The sequence below is a fragment of the Tiliqua scincoides genome, chromosome 6, assembly GCF_035046505.1.
Source record: "Tiliqua scincoides isolate rTilSci1 chromosome 6, rTilSci1.hap2, whole genome shotgun sequence".
Classification (NCBI taxonomy): Eukaryota; Metazoa; Chordata; class Lepidosauria; order Squamata; family Scincidae; genus Tiliqua; species Tiliqua scincoides.
The window spans coordinates 4659008-4671355 of record NC_089826.1 but is presented as its reverse complement, the minus strand read 5'-3'; positions in this window follow the sequence as shown (position 1 = coordinate 4671355).

Sequence of the window (12348 nt, the reverse complement as noted above, 5' to 3'; positions counted from 1 at the left end):
CTAAGGCAGCCATTTTCAATCACGATGCCATGGCACACTGGTGTGCTGCAAATGGTCTGCAGGTGTGTCATGGGAGTTTGGGGGAGTGTCATTTATTAGTAGGGCCATTGGGGGATGTGAGTTCCCCCACAAACACATAGTGTGCTTTGTCAATTGTCCAAAAACCGATGGTGTGCCTTGACAGTTTTAGTACCTTGTTAGTGTGCCATGAGATGAAAAAGATTGAAAATCACTGCTCTAAGGGTTCAATCCTAACAGGACACTGCATAAGAACATAAGAACATAAGAACAGCCCCACTGGATCAGGCCATAGGCCCATCTAGTCCAGCTTCCTGTATCAACCTCATACAGGCATGCAAGACAGAGTATATACCTTTAGAATGTTGCAAACAGCATGATGTCAACAGCAATTTCAGCGTTGCCACCACAAATGGTTGCAGCGTCTCAAGCACGCTGCTGCATAAGGAAGTTGGGGTGGATCCTGGTGAAACTGGTGGTCCTTCCCTTGTTCCCTTTCCCTTACTCTCCTCTGCTCTGTGAAAGCAAAATGGCTGGTGCGGGTCCAAGGAGACCCATTGGAACAACAGAGGCTTAGGGCCCTATCCTATGCTTTGCCAAAGGAACAAGGCTCCTGTTTGAAAGTTTTGGACCTATACATGTTTGTGAATTATAAGTGCAGCATTTCTCTTTGAAACCTTTTACTGCCTCTGTTTCTGTTTGATCACTACTATCAAACTAGTAGGGGTTGGTGGGGGAAAAAAATGGGAAAAAAGGATGTTCCATTATATGACTCTGTTTGATTTGCACACCTAGACCCCTTTTTCCAACTGACAATGGCAGGAGGTAAAAAGGTGAATGAGCTCTGACTTGCAGTGCTTTTCCACGTTGTAGTCTGCTATATTTTAAATGGAGATGCCTGGGGCTGAATGTATAGTATCTTCTGCCTGCAAGGTGTATAAAGTTACCTGCCTTCTGTTGAGTCAAACCACTGGACCATGCAGCTCAATATTGTTTACACTGACTGACAGAAGCTCTCCAGGATTTCAGACCGGGGTCTTTAAAGCCCTACCTGAAGATGCTACCGAGGACTGAGTGTGCAAAGAAAGTGCAACACGGCTGAGATGTGGCAACTTCCCATTGATGCTGATAATTGAATATTCAACTGTTTCTACATGAGTTGAGCCAGATGGAGGCTGGTCGAAATCAATGTTCCAGGTGCTGCCCAAACTTTAAAAAATAGGTCCCGCTGGTGGGCTTGCAGTCAAATAGACACGATTCTGAAGCAAAGAGGGACCAAGAGGGAAAACAAACAAATCAAGTACTTTTTAAAAAGTTAACGTAAATGCTGTAATGGCCAGGTGGCACGGCCCTGAGGTTTCAATGATCTGAGAACTTCTAGGAGGGGAAGAGCAAAATGGTGGTTCAGCCAATGGAGTCTGATGAATGGAGTCTGGCCACCTGAGCCAATGGAGTCTACATCTGTGAACTGTGCAAAGGTTGACAACATTCATGGAAAGTGAGGTGGCCACTTCTACAAATGGAGCATCTTGGGGATGTGGTGATTTCTGAAGAAGCCACTGCGGTCTCCATGCGCGCCCCTGCCAGATTCCACACTGCTTGCACGCATAGGTTGCCCACATAGAGCGGTTTTGAGAGTTATCTGATTGCTATAGCTTCCATGTGGTTAATATAATGAGCAGTGACACTAAGCACATGCCTCCCATGCATTAGAGGGGGAGTCTCTCCATGGTATCCCTGTTGGCCCCTGGAAGTGGCATGAAGATTTTCTGTGCAGCACGAGTAATCCATATGCTGACTAGTACCCATGGTTGTAGTGTGGGGAAGTCATCGTATGGAAGCACTTTTGGCGGACATCCACAAGGCCATCTGTTTCTATAGGAAGATGTGACCACTCAAATCTGTTGGTTGCTAATCAGTTCCTACTGCATCCTGTTACCAGCAAACAATACAATACAGTAAGTCATGAAATAATTATAGGAGCAAAAAAAAAAAAAAAATAGAATACACGACTTTCAAAGAACATGCATAAAAGATAAACTCGGCAGCAGGGCTGCATGTCTTGAAAAACTGTGGAAGTGCATAAATGTAGCTAAGAATAACAGAAAAACAGACACAAAACAAAAGGACTGAGAACCCCAAAACATCAGTAACTGAGCAGTAGCACTTCCATTCAGGGAGTTTTCATCAACAAAAACTTCCATGCCTTGTTTACTTCCAAGCCAGACCCACCACAACTCTCTTGGGCAACCAGAACCTGTCAAATCCTCCAAGGAAATTGTGGCTGTCATTTAGATCTTTGTACGCCACATTTCAACCAAAAGTTGACAACGTGAAAGAATGAGAAGCTAGTTCCCTGCCCCAAAGGGGCTCACAATCAATCAATCAATCAATCAATCAATCAATCAATCAATCAATCAATCAATCACCAAGGGTGACATCAGCAAACAGACACTGGGAGGGTTATTGTAATCAGGCAGAATCAGCACTTGCTCTCCACCTGCTGAATAAGAGAGAAAGAGGCCACAGCTTTGAAAGATACCCTGTTAGCTGAAGGCACATCTTGGATGTACATGGATGTATAAACAGGTGGCCCAAGAGTTTTGTTGTTGGCATCCTTCAGTCTCGGAAGACTCTGGTATCGCGCTCTGAATGGTGGTTCTGGAACAGTGTCCTCTCCAATGCATGAAGCCTGGGTAAAGTAGGTATGGAGGATAGGCTGTTACCAATGCAGCAAATCCCCCCTCTCCATGTCGCTGAAATGGTCCAATGGAAAGGCAGAAGCCAATACGGTTGGTTCCAGCGGCGTCGCAGGAGTTGCCAGAACGTGACTGTGTTCATCAGGGACTCTGGCTCCGGATTTTGCCTCAAGGTTGATTCCTGAAGCCTTTTCCATAACTGGATGTAGCCACAAGGCAGTGGAGGTTTGGGATCAGAGTTTTCCTTCTCTAAGATGAGCTGCCTTCCCAGGCGGACAAGTCCCATCTACCCGGTGGCTGTTTAGTTGCTTCTTACGACAAGTACAGCCAAACTGAGGGCCTATTCTTATCCCCAGCCCCCAGGGGAAGCCCAAGAGTTACCAGTTGGTGTTTATCCCTCCCACAGCCCAGAAACAATGTGGTACCATCATTGTAATACCTGAAGAGAGAACTATGAGATAACCAGTAGACAGGAGCTTCAGCTGACCTTTTAAAATTTTTTTAGAGAGGAGACTGGGTGGATTGAATCCCAAACAATCACAGGAAGCCCAATTCTGTGCTGCCCAGTGCTGGCTCAAGAACTGGTGTTGATCTGAGTAGACCAATCCAGGTCAACCATATTCTATATGGGATAAGGGAATCAATTTTCCCTTATCCCAAGGAGACCTATGGCAGCTTCCCTGGCCCCACAGGATACAGCAGCAGCCATTTTGACGCCACTGTACTACTGGGCATCAGGGAAGGTTTGGGCTGTAAGTGGGTGGTGGCCTTTGTCACAGCCCTTTAGCAGCTTGAGGCTGCAATCCTATCCACACTTACTAGAGAGTAGGCCCCATGGACTATAATGGGGTTTACTGCTGAGTAGACAGGCATAGGATTGGGCTTTAAATCAGCTGCCTATTTGGACAGAGCCTGGATAGTGCTGTAGGTAGGGAGAGAGCCCTAGGAACAGTCTAGCCTGGAACCTGCCCCCTTATCTTCTTTGTGACTGCGGGGAAAATGGAGACTTATGCCAAGGCGAAACAAGGAAAGAAGCTGCTCACAATTCTTGTTTCTGCCCCCTCTCCAGTCACTTGCCTTCTCCAGAAACCTCCCTCTCAGATGGCTCCTCTGAACTGGGGGGGGGGGGGTGTTTCAGGAATTTAGAAGTTACTGCTGCTGTCAGTGGGGTGGCCAGTTCTGATTAAAGCTATACTTTGAGTCCCGTCCCCCCGTCCCCCAGAGCTGGACATTCCTGAAGCTCCTGTTAAAATCTCCAGGATTACTCTCTGTAGTCACCTGGAGAGTGATACTGATTCCTGGAGACTTCAGGCTAGTCCTGGAGGGCTTGCAACCCCAGCTGTTTGTGGCTTCCAGGATGCAGTCGCCTCGTGGTGGTGGACAGGGGAGTCCTTCAGTTAGCCTGTGGAACTGTGCTGCGGTAGACTACCACTGTTGACAGTTCCACTTCAGGTTCTCCATCTGCAAGCGTAGGACCTCTTTTCAGTGGAGTCCATAGGCTTGCCTGGGGTCCAGCCCCTCCCTCCCCAGTATATGGTAGAGGGGAGTTTGCAGATAGCATAGAGATGTGAAGATCTAGGATGCACTGCACATAACATAGCTGGAAGGAAGCCCTGCTGAGTTCAGTGGTGCTGACACCCATTTAAGTATGCACAGGAAGACAGCTGTAATGTGCCGAATGCTACAAAAGTGAGGATATTGCACAACAGTGACAACACCTAAGCGGTTCGCATGGTGTTTGCAAGTTGTTGCTAAGCAGCCTTCCTCAGGTCATGCTTTAGTTACAGATCTAACTTTGATATCCATATGTTACTAGCTACGCTGGCAGCCAATTAAAAGTGAACGGGATTATTTTGTTCATTCTATTGTTGTTCTTTCAAATCAGCTTAACTTTACAAGCCTTCTTTTTGGTGGCCTCTCTCCAAGAAGCAGTTGTCTGTTTCCCCTTCTTGTTTAATGTGACTTAAATCCATGCGCGCACACAGGGCAGAACACCTACCAAGCAGGGAAGGTTTCCCAGCCCCCCCCCTTGATTTAAGAGGAAAAGAACTCGCACTGCTGTATGCAGTGAAATGCACCATTAACATGTTCATGCGAAAGCCTGATCATTGCTGTGCGCAAGCAATGATCATGATCACACACATGTAACTTCTGAAATTTACTGCTGCAAAAATGGTCACTAACTTAGATTTTTTTAAAGAAATGCATAATCTAAAAATGCTTGGGGTTCCCCACCCCCTGCACACATTATGTTGTTTGCTGTGGAGGCATGCAGTAGACCAGTCGTTCACAAACTTTTTAGTGCCGGGGCACACTTTTTAGAATGACAGTCTGTCAGGACCCACTGGAAGGGATGTCATTAACCTGGAAGTGATGGGATGGCTAGAAGTGACATCATCAAGCAAGAAAATGTTTAGCACCTCCAATACGACAAAATCAAATCACATCAGTAAAGGAAATTAAAAGCTGACAGTAAGTATAAGCTTAAAAATTTATTTAAAACAAAGAAGAACCCTCCCAAGCAGTTGCTGATTTGTTTCAAAAAAAATTCCCCAAACATCCTAGAGGCTGCAATCCTAACCACACTTACCCAGGAATAAGCCCCATTGACTATCATTATTAAGAGCATATACATATTAGCCTGTGAAAGGTACAGGTCTGTAACCTTTCCCCAAATGCAGTCACTTACCATGGTAGCATCATGACTAATAAAGTAAAAATAAAATACACATTGAAATGAATGGGGATCCACCTGAAATTGACTCATGGCCCACCTAGTGGGTCCTGACCCCTAGTTTGAGAAACACTGCAGTAGACATTATAATCATCCTTCTCAAAATGAATTTATTTATAAATCGCATTTGTATCCTGCCTCCAAGGAGCTCAGAGCAGTATACATAGGCTGCCTCATGCTCTCTTCTCTTTTTTTGAGGCATGTTTGGCTGAGAGTGGCTTAAGAACATTCAGTGTGCTTCATGGCTGAGCATGGATTTAGCTCTAGAGCATAGCCTGTGGAAAGTAAAGCTTGGAACTGATAGATAAGGGGGTAGGGATTGAGGTGGATAACACCCAAACCTTCAAAATGTATGGATTCCTAAAGCAACTGCTAGTGGTTTTTAACCAGTGTGCTGCAGCACATTGCCACTGGTGTGCCACAGGAATTAGGAGGAGGGTCATTTATTAGTAGGGCCATTGGGCAATGTGAGCACCCCACCGGTGGTGTGCCTTGTTCATTGTCAAACAAACAAACAAAAAACTGATGGTGTACCGTGACAGTTTTAGCGCATTGTCAGTGTGCCATTAGATGTGAAAGGTTGAAACGCCCTGTACTAAGAGGCCACATCTGACTGGTAATAGGGGAGGAGCATCTCGACACTGCAAGTCAAGAGTCATAACCTGCTTCCACTATCCCCAATTCCCCTTTTCATCAGACCATCTTGCAGAACTACTTGTTGATCATTGTTCAGCCACATTTCTAGAGATGTCCTCTGCATCGATGTGGTAAACACTGTCTGTTCTTATGTTCGCGAGGTTATATAGGAAAACTTGCTGTTACAAAAAAAAATAAAAATAAACAGAAAGAAACAAGAAAGAGAGGCCAATTTACCCATCTTATTTTGATCGAAGGCTTCTCAAGTGCTGGAAAGCAAATAGCAAACTTCCCCTGGAACCTATTCCTCATTTACACATGCTAATTACCCCCATTTGCATACATATATGCAAAGACGGCATCTCCCCCATTAGGAATGATCACATTCCTCATTAACTTAAGTAAATATCCCCTACTCCAATACGTAAACACAGTGGTAGCTAAATTTAAAATGGTTTTGTGTATCTAGACATCCCGAGAGCGCTCTGGGATTTTTCTTAGCTGGTGTGGGTAGCAACCTAAAAAAGGAAGGGGGGAGAAGGAATGATTTATTAATTATGAACTAAAAGTAAATCTTTTCATAATCTCACTTGGTGGAACTGCCGCAGGCCTTTGTTTCTCAAGCACAGAGAAGCTGAGCGGCTGTTGGCTACTGACTCTTAGCTGTGAGTGAGCTGTGAGTGGCCAAATAGCATCTCCTTGGAATGACTTGATGAGGGTCCAGCGGTCCAGATAGCCCTTGCCATTGTCCTTGAGAAACATCACAACCCAGAGGTTAAGAATGTCTCATTAAAAAGACATGTAAGGGCTTGAGACTGGGTTGCCTTGAAAGATTTATTCCCCCCCCCCCATCTTAGATTTTAGGAATAAAATTTATGCAGAATATGAAATTAATCGCCTAATCCTAATTAAATCTCCACACCCTGCCGATGGAGCTGTGCCACCAGAGATTATGCTGTGTCCTGTGGGGGGGGGTCAGTCATGGAAGTATCCACCTCCTTACCCAGGGCTAAGCCTTCATTTGCCTGGCGAGTCACCTCGAAACTGTGCCACCTGCTTGCTGGCACAAGTCCAAGATGGCGGGGGGAGGAAGGGATGAGGATATTGGTTTGAGTCGATGCTACTGATATCAGCCCCTTCCCCTCCCATACACACCCCTGTTCCTCCCCCACCCATGTTCTGCCCCCATTCCTGGGTTATCAACTGTGAAGGACAGTGGGCTCTAACAGCAGGGCTGCAGCACCAGCATTCACAGTGACCTAGCAGTCTATGGGAAGCGGGAAGCAGGAGAGAAAGGCACCTTCCTCTCCCACCATTATCCCCTTGCAACTCGGATTCAGTTGCTGGACCTCAATGGAGTACATTGCCATCGTGAGGCCTTGAGTTCCACTCATAATTATGCAGTCTGTGAAGAAGTACCTTGTTTTACCCCTGCTAATTGGGTAAGAGGCACTTTTTCAAGTGGGTGCTCCTTTTCTTAGCAGGGGGAGAGTAACTGGCCCACCTCACCCCAGCACTGTCTGTTCTAGTGGCTGTCTGCTGGTGTTCTTTTGCATCTTTTTAGATTGTGAGCCCTTTTGGGACAGGGAGCCATTTAGTTCTTTGATTTTTCTCTGTAAACCGCTTTGTGAACTTTTAGTTGAAAAGCGGTATATAAATACTGTTAATAATAATAATAATAATAATAATAATAATAATAATAATAATAATAATAATAATAATTTTGTCCATCCTCCGTCTTCTGACATTTGTTGGATGATCCCTGGTTTTTGTACCTGCACACCCTGCATGATTTTGTAAGTCCTGCTTTAATCACGTTTTTTCCTGAGCTAGAAAGACAAAAAGTTATAGCCTTTTCTCATAAGCAAGGTGCTCCAGCCCTTCGATCGTTTTGGTTGATCTCTTTTGCCTTTTATTACACGCAATCTCCTGATTTTAGAAATGTCAAATGCAAGGGAGGGCACCAGGATGAGGTCTCTTGTTGTCTGGTGTGCTCCCTGGGGCATTTGGTGGGCCGCTGTGAGATACAGGAAGCTGGACTAGATGGGCCTATGGCCTGATCCAGTGGGGCTGTTCTTATGTTCTTAAACTACAATTCCCAGGAGGCCTTGCAGGTCTTCTTGTTATCAGGTGTGCTCTCTGGGGCATTTGGTGGGCCGCTATGAAATACAGGAAGCTGGACTAGATGGGCCTATGGCCTGATCCAGTGGGGCTGTTCTTATGTTCTTATGAGCCCAGTGGCATAGCTAGAGGGGGTGCAAAGCACTAAGTTTTGCAGGGAGCCTCACCGTGGCATACAAGTGGCCTCTCTCCCTCCTCTTCAGAGCCATTCCGGGAGGGAAGAGCAAAATGGAGGAATTTGCCCAGAATAGCTCCCCCCTGAACGGCTCCAAAGGGGAGGGGCTGCTCGCACACCGTGCCGAGCTTCCTGCAAAGCGTACTGCTTTGTGCCGCCTCTAGCTATACCACTGATGGAGGCTCCCATTTTACCAGTTGCATTGGAGACCTATTAGCAGGCCAGTCAGATGCTGCCTGACTCATCCTATCCAATTTTCCAGCACCGGTGCAGCTGCGATGCAGCCCCAAGGTAAGGGAACAAAGGTTCCCATGCCTTAAGGAGGTCTCGGTGACTGCTGCCCCAGGACGAGATGCAGTGCATGCCCTATTGGCACAGCTGCACCGGCACTGGAAAATTGGATAGGATTGGGCCCTAAGTTGGGGCAGGGGGGTGGCATTCTGGGGTGGAGGAGGGTGGGTGGAAGGCGTGGCAGGGAGGGAGCGGGACTGGCAGAGCTCTGGTGCTAACTAGCCGGCACAGAGTCAAGTCAAGGCCTCTTCCCTTACCCAGGGGAAGGGGACGAATGTCCCGGCCGCTGGAGCCCTGGCTGCTGTGCAGCTCCGGATTGGGCTTAGGCTCTCCAGGGTTTCAAGCAGAAATCTTTTTCTGTCCTACTTGGAGAGAGGGAGAATTAAACCTGGAGCTTTTCGCATGGGAAACAGGTGCTCTTCCGCTGAGTGACAGCCCATCCCAAAAGCGACATTTTGTTCAGCACTGCTGTCTCTGCCGGTGCTGATATCACCCACAAAGTGAGAAGATGAAGCTTTTTTTAAAAAAGAAAAGAAAAAGGTGGCTGTATTAAAAAAAAAATGTACTGCCTTAGTTTGCAAAAAGCTTACATTTTGTATCACTGTAATAAGCAGACTTTGAAGGGTTCAGGGGAACATTAGTCATCTTCTTATCAGGTCAGTGCTTTTCGGAGAACTACACGCATAAACCACAAGGCAAAAGAAGAAGATTGACTATGAGAGGCAGAGAGATTTTTTGTTCCTTATTCAGGCAAGATTAAGCAACTAGCCTTTGAAGTGAGAGGTATTGAAATTCCAGCCCCAGAAATCTGCATTTTTTTGTTTCATTTTTCGCTGAACATTTCTGTACGTGCGCATGGTAGCGCATCGTTCTGATCTCACTATCAGAGCCATGGAGAAGAGTGCCAGCTCCTGCATGAAATGCACATTTATACCTGGTGGCTTCTCCTTCCACCATCAACCTTAAACAAATATATCTGTAAGAGGTTTTTATTTTCTCAGAATGTGTGCAAACATTCTCAGGGATAAAGATGACTTTAAGGGTTGTAAACCACTCTCACTGTAGAAGTGGAGATGTCTGAGGGTGTGCTGCAGTGCAGAGCACTGAACGTCACACCCCACTGAAAACGAGCGCTGACATGAGATGCCCCCTACCCAATTTCCTTCCCCATTGGCAGTTCAATTCTGGAGGGTCATTTGGCCCTCCAAAATTGGGGGTGGAGTGTGTTTTGCCAAATTGGGGGTGGAGTGTGTTTTGCCAAATTCCCATTCCGAGCTTTACCTAGAGAACATATGCTCACTTTCAGCTAATTAGTTCCCCTGGCTCAAATCTGGCTCACTCTAGCAGTGTACAACACTACTATTAACCCTCAGCACTAACAGGAAGGTAACCAGTAAGTAGCTTGCCTGTGGGGCTGTAGGATTCCTCCTCCTGATTCTCAAAGTAACAGCTCTTCTGGGTACAGCAGAACTATCTCAGCACTCCACCACCCAGCAGTGTCCAGCCAGCCATCCCCATTCTGGCAATCCTCAGTAGTCAGTTCGTCCGTCCATCCATCCATCCATCCATCAGCAGGTCCACTAGTCCACCAGCCAGTCCTCTCTCCTTCCTCCAATCTTTCTTCCTTCTGCTACCCACAAACTCTCCCTCCTACAAGTGCTGCTTTTATCCCTGAGGGCCTTGTTGCCTCCTAGTGGCTGCAGCTATACAGCACACACACTACAATCTAAGGCCCTGGCATTAACCCCACGCTTCCCAGATCTGTCAGAACCAGGGGGGCCACTGTTGACACCACACCCGGTCTCCTCAAGGGATCTTGCACATTTCCATTACAGAGTGAAACTCACTGGTGGCAGTAGACCTCCCCCCCCATTTCAGTTAAAAGTTTTCATTTGAAAAAGTTTTCATTTGAAAACTTTTGACTTAGTAATACAGAAATCTTGTTCAGCCACCTCTCTGCTTCTGAGATGAGAGCTGGTACTGCCCATGGATTTTCAAGGATATTATTGAACAATTGGGGCTAGAAACTTTTAAAAGGTTAAAAATAAACAAGAAAAGAAACAAAAAGACAGCTGGCATGCTCAAGAAATATGAATTTTGCATCTGACACCACATGAAGTGCTCTTATGTGCTTAACTCCTTCGTGTAGAGGAGCTATTGCTCTATCGGAACCTCCTGCTGGGCAAAGCTAGGGGATGGTGGAGACCAGTGGATGGAATCACTTGATCTCTCAAGAGCTGTTTATTTGCTTCAACCCCTACCCCTTGCCACTTGTAAGCTAGCTGCAGATTTGCAGGGTGAGGTGGAATATGTTTTGCAACCATCTCTTGTTTGCTCGTTTTTGCACCAAACTAGTATGAAGTAGGACATTGCGATTCCTGTTGTACAGCTGGGAAAAATCAGAGCTGAGAGCAACTGCCTTTTTCATGACCACCCGAAGAGTTCACAGCAGTTTAGGGCTTTGAACTTGGGTCTCTTAAGTCAAATGCTCGAGCAGTGAGAGGAAAGTGATTTTCATAAAGCTTCATGTTGCCCTTAAAAGTGAAAAAAATTCTCAGCGCTGGAACTTTTGCCGTAGGGTGTATCACACAAGCTCAACAAGGGGGCTTCAACTGTTCTATGAAACTTCTTGCCCCTGAGGGATTGAGCCCCCTCCCCAAAGGAGCTCAGGCACCCAGCACAAACTGTTTAATTCTTTGATCGTATGTCAGGACTGTTCTTGATCACTTCACTGCTTGTAACCTGCTGTTTCTTTTGATGCTTTTGACATTGTGTTGTTGTTGTATAACAACATATGGTGTAAAATGCTGTCTCTGTAATCCACCTTGGTCATTCCAGTGACAAGGTGCAAAAACAGGACATTTATATTAAACTTTACAAAGATGTTCATGGACAGACCCATATTCTGTGAGGGAATTACCTATTAGTTGCCCTACAGAAAGTTACTTCTTTTCCTAAGGCTGAAATCACAGTTGTCGCGCCCCCCCCCCCATTTTGCCACCAGTGTGAGGGGAAATGGGGGGCATTTTGGTAATTTGGGGGCTAAGGGCAATTTTGGGGGGAATGTGGAGCTTACCCAATGGCTGTGGAGTTCCTTCCAGTGGTCACTAGCTTGCAATCTTCCCCCCCACCCGAATGTCCATCATGGACAAATGCAGATTCCTGGGAGTAAGTCACTGGGAGTAAGATTCCTGGGAGCAAATGCATATTCCTGGGAGTAAGTCCCACTCAACTCAATGGAGGAAAGAAATAATGGGAGTGACTTGAAATAATTCAAGGCGAGGTCACAGACTCAAGGGGAATATCTTAATACTATTATGAGCCCATAAGCTGCCATCCTCAATTGAGTCCTCAGGCAGTGTGAGGCTGCATCACTCTGGCTTGAAATGAAAATGCATTTGATAATTAGCAGCATTGAAAGGTCAGGAGGAATCAGAACATAAAGAGCAAGCAAACAGCCAAAACTCTTAGCAGGATTATTCTGTGGGCCTTTGATAAATCGGCTTCTGAAAAACAGATGCTGAGAGCGAAGGTCGATGCGGCCATTAGGGGCGATGATCTATTCTGAGGTCCTGAGAAACACCACTCCAAAGCAAATCAGAAATGAAAGGACTCTGACTGGAGTGGAGAAATGACCATTTATTATTTAAAAGGAGGACTTCTTTGAACGAAAA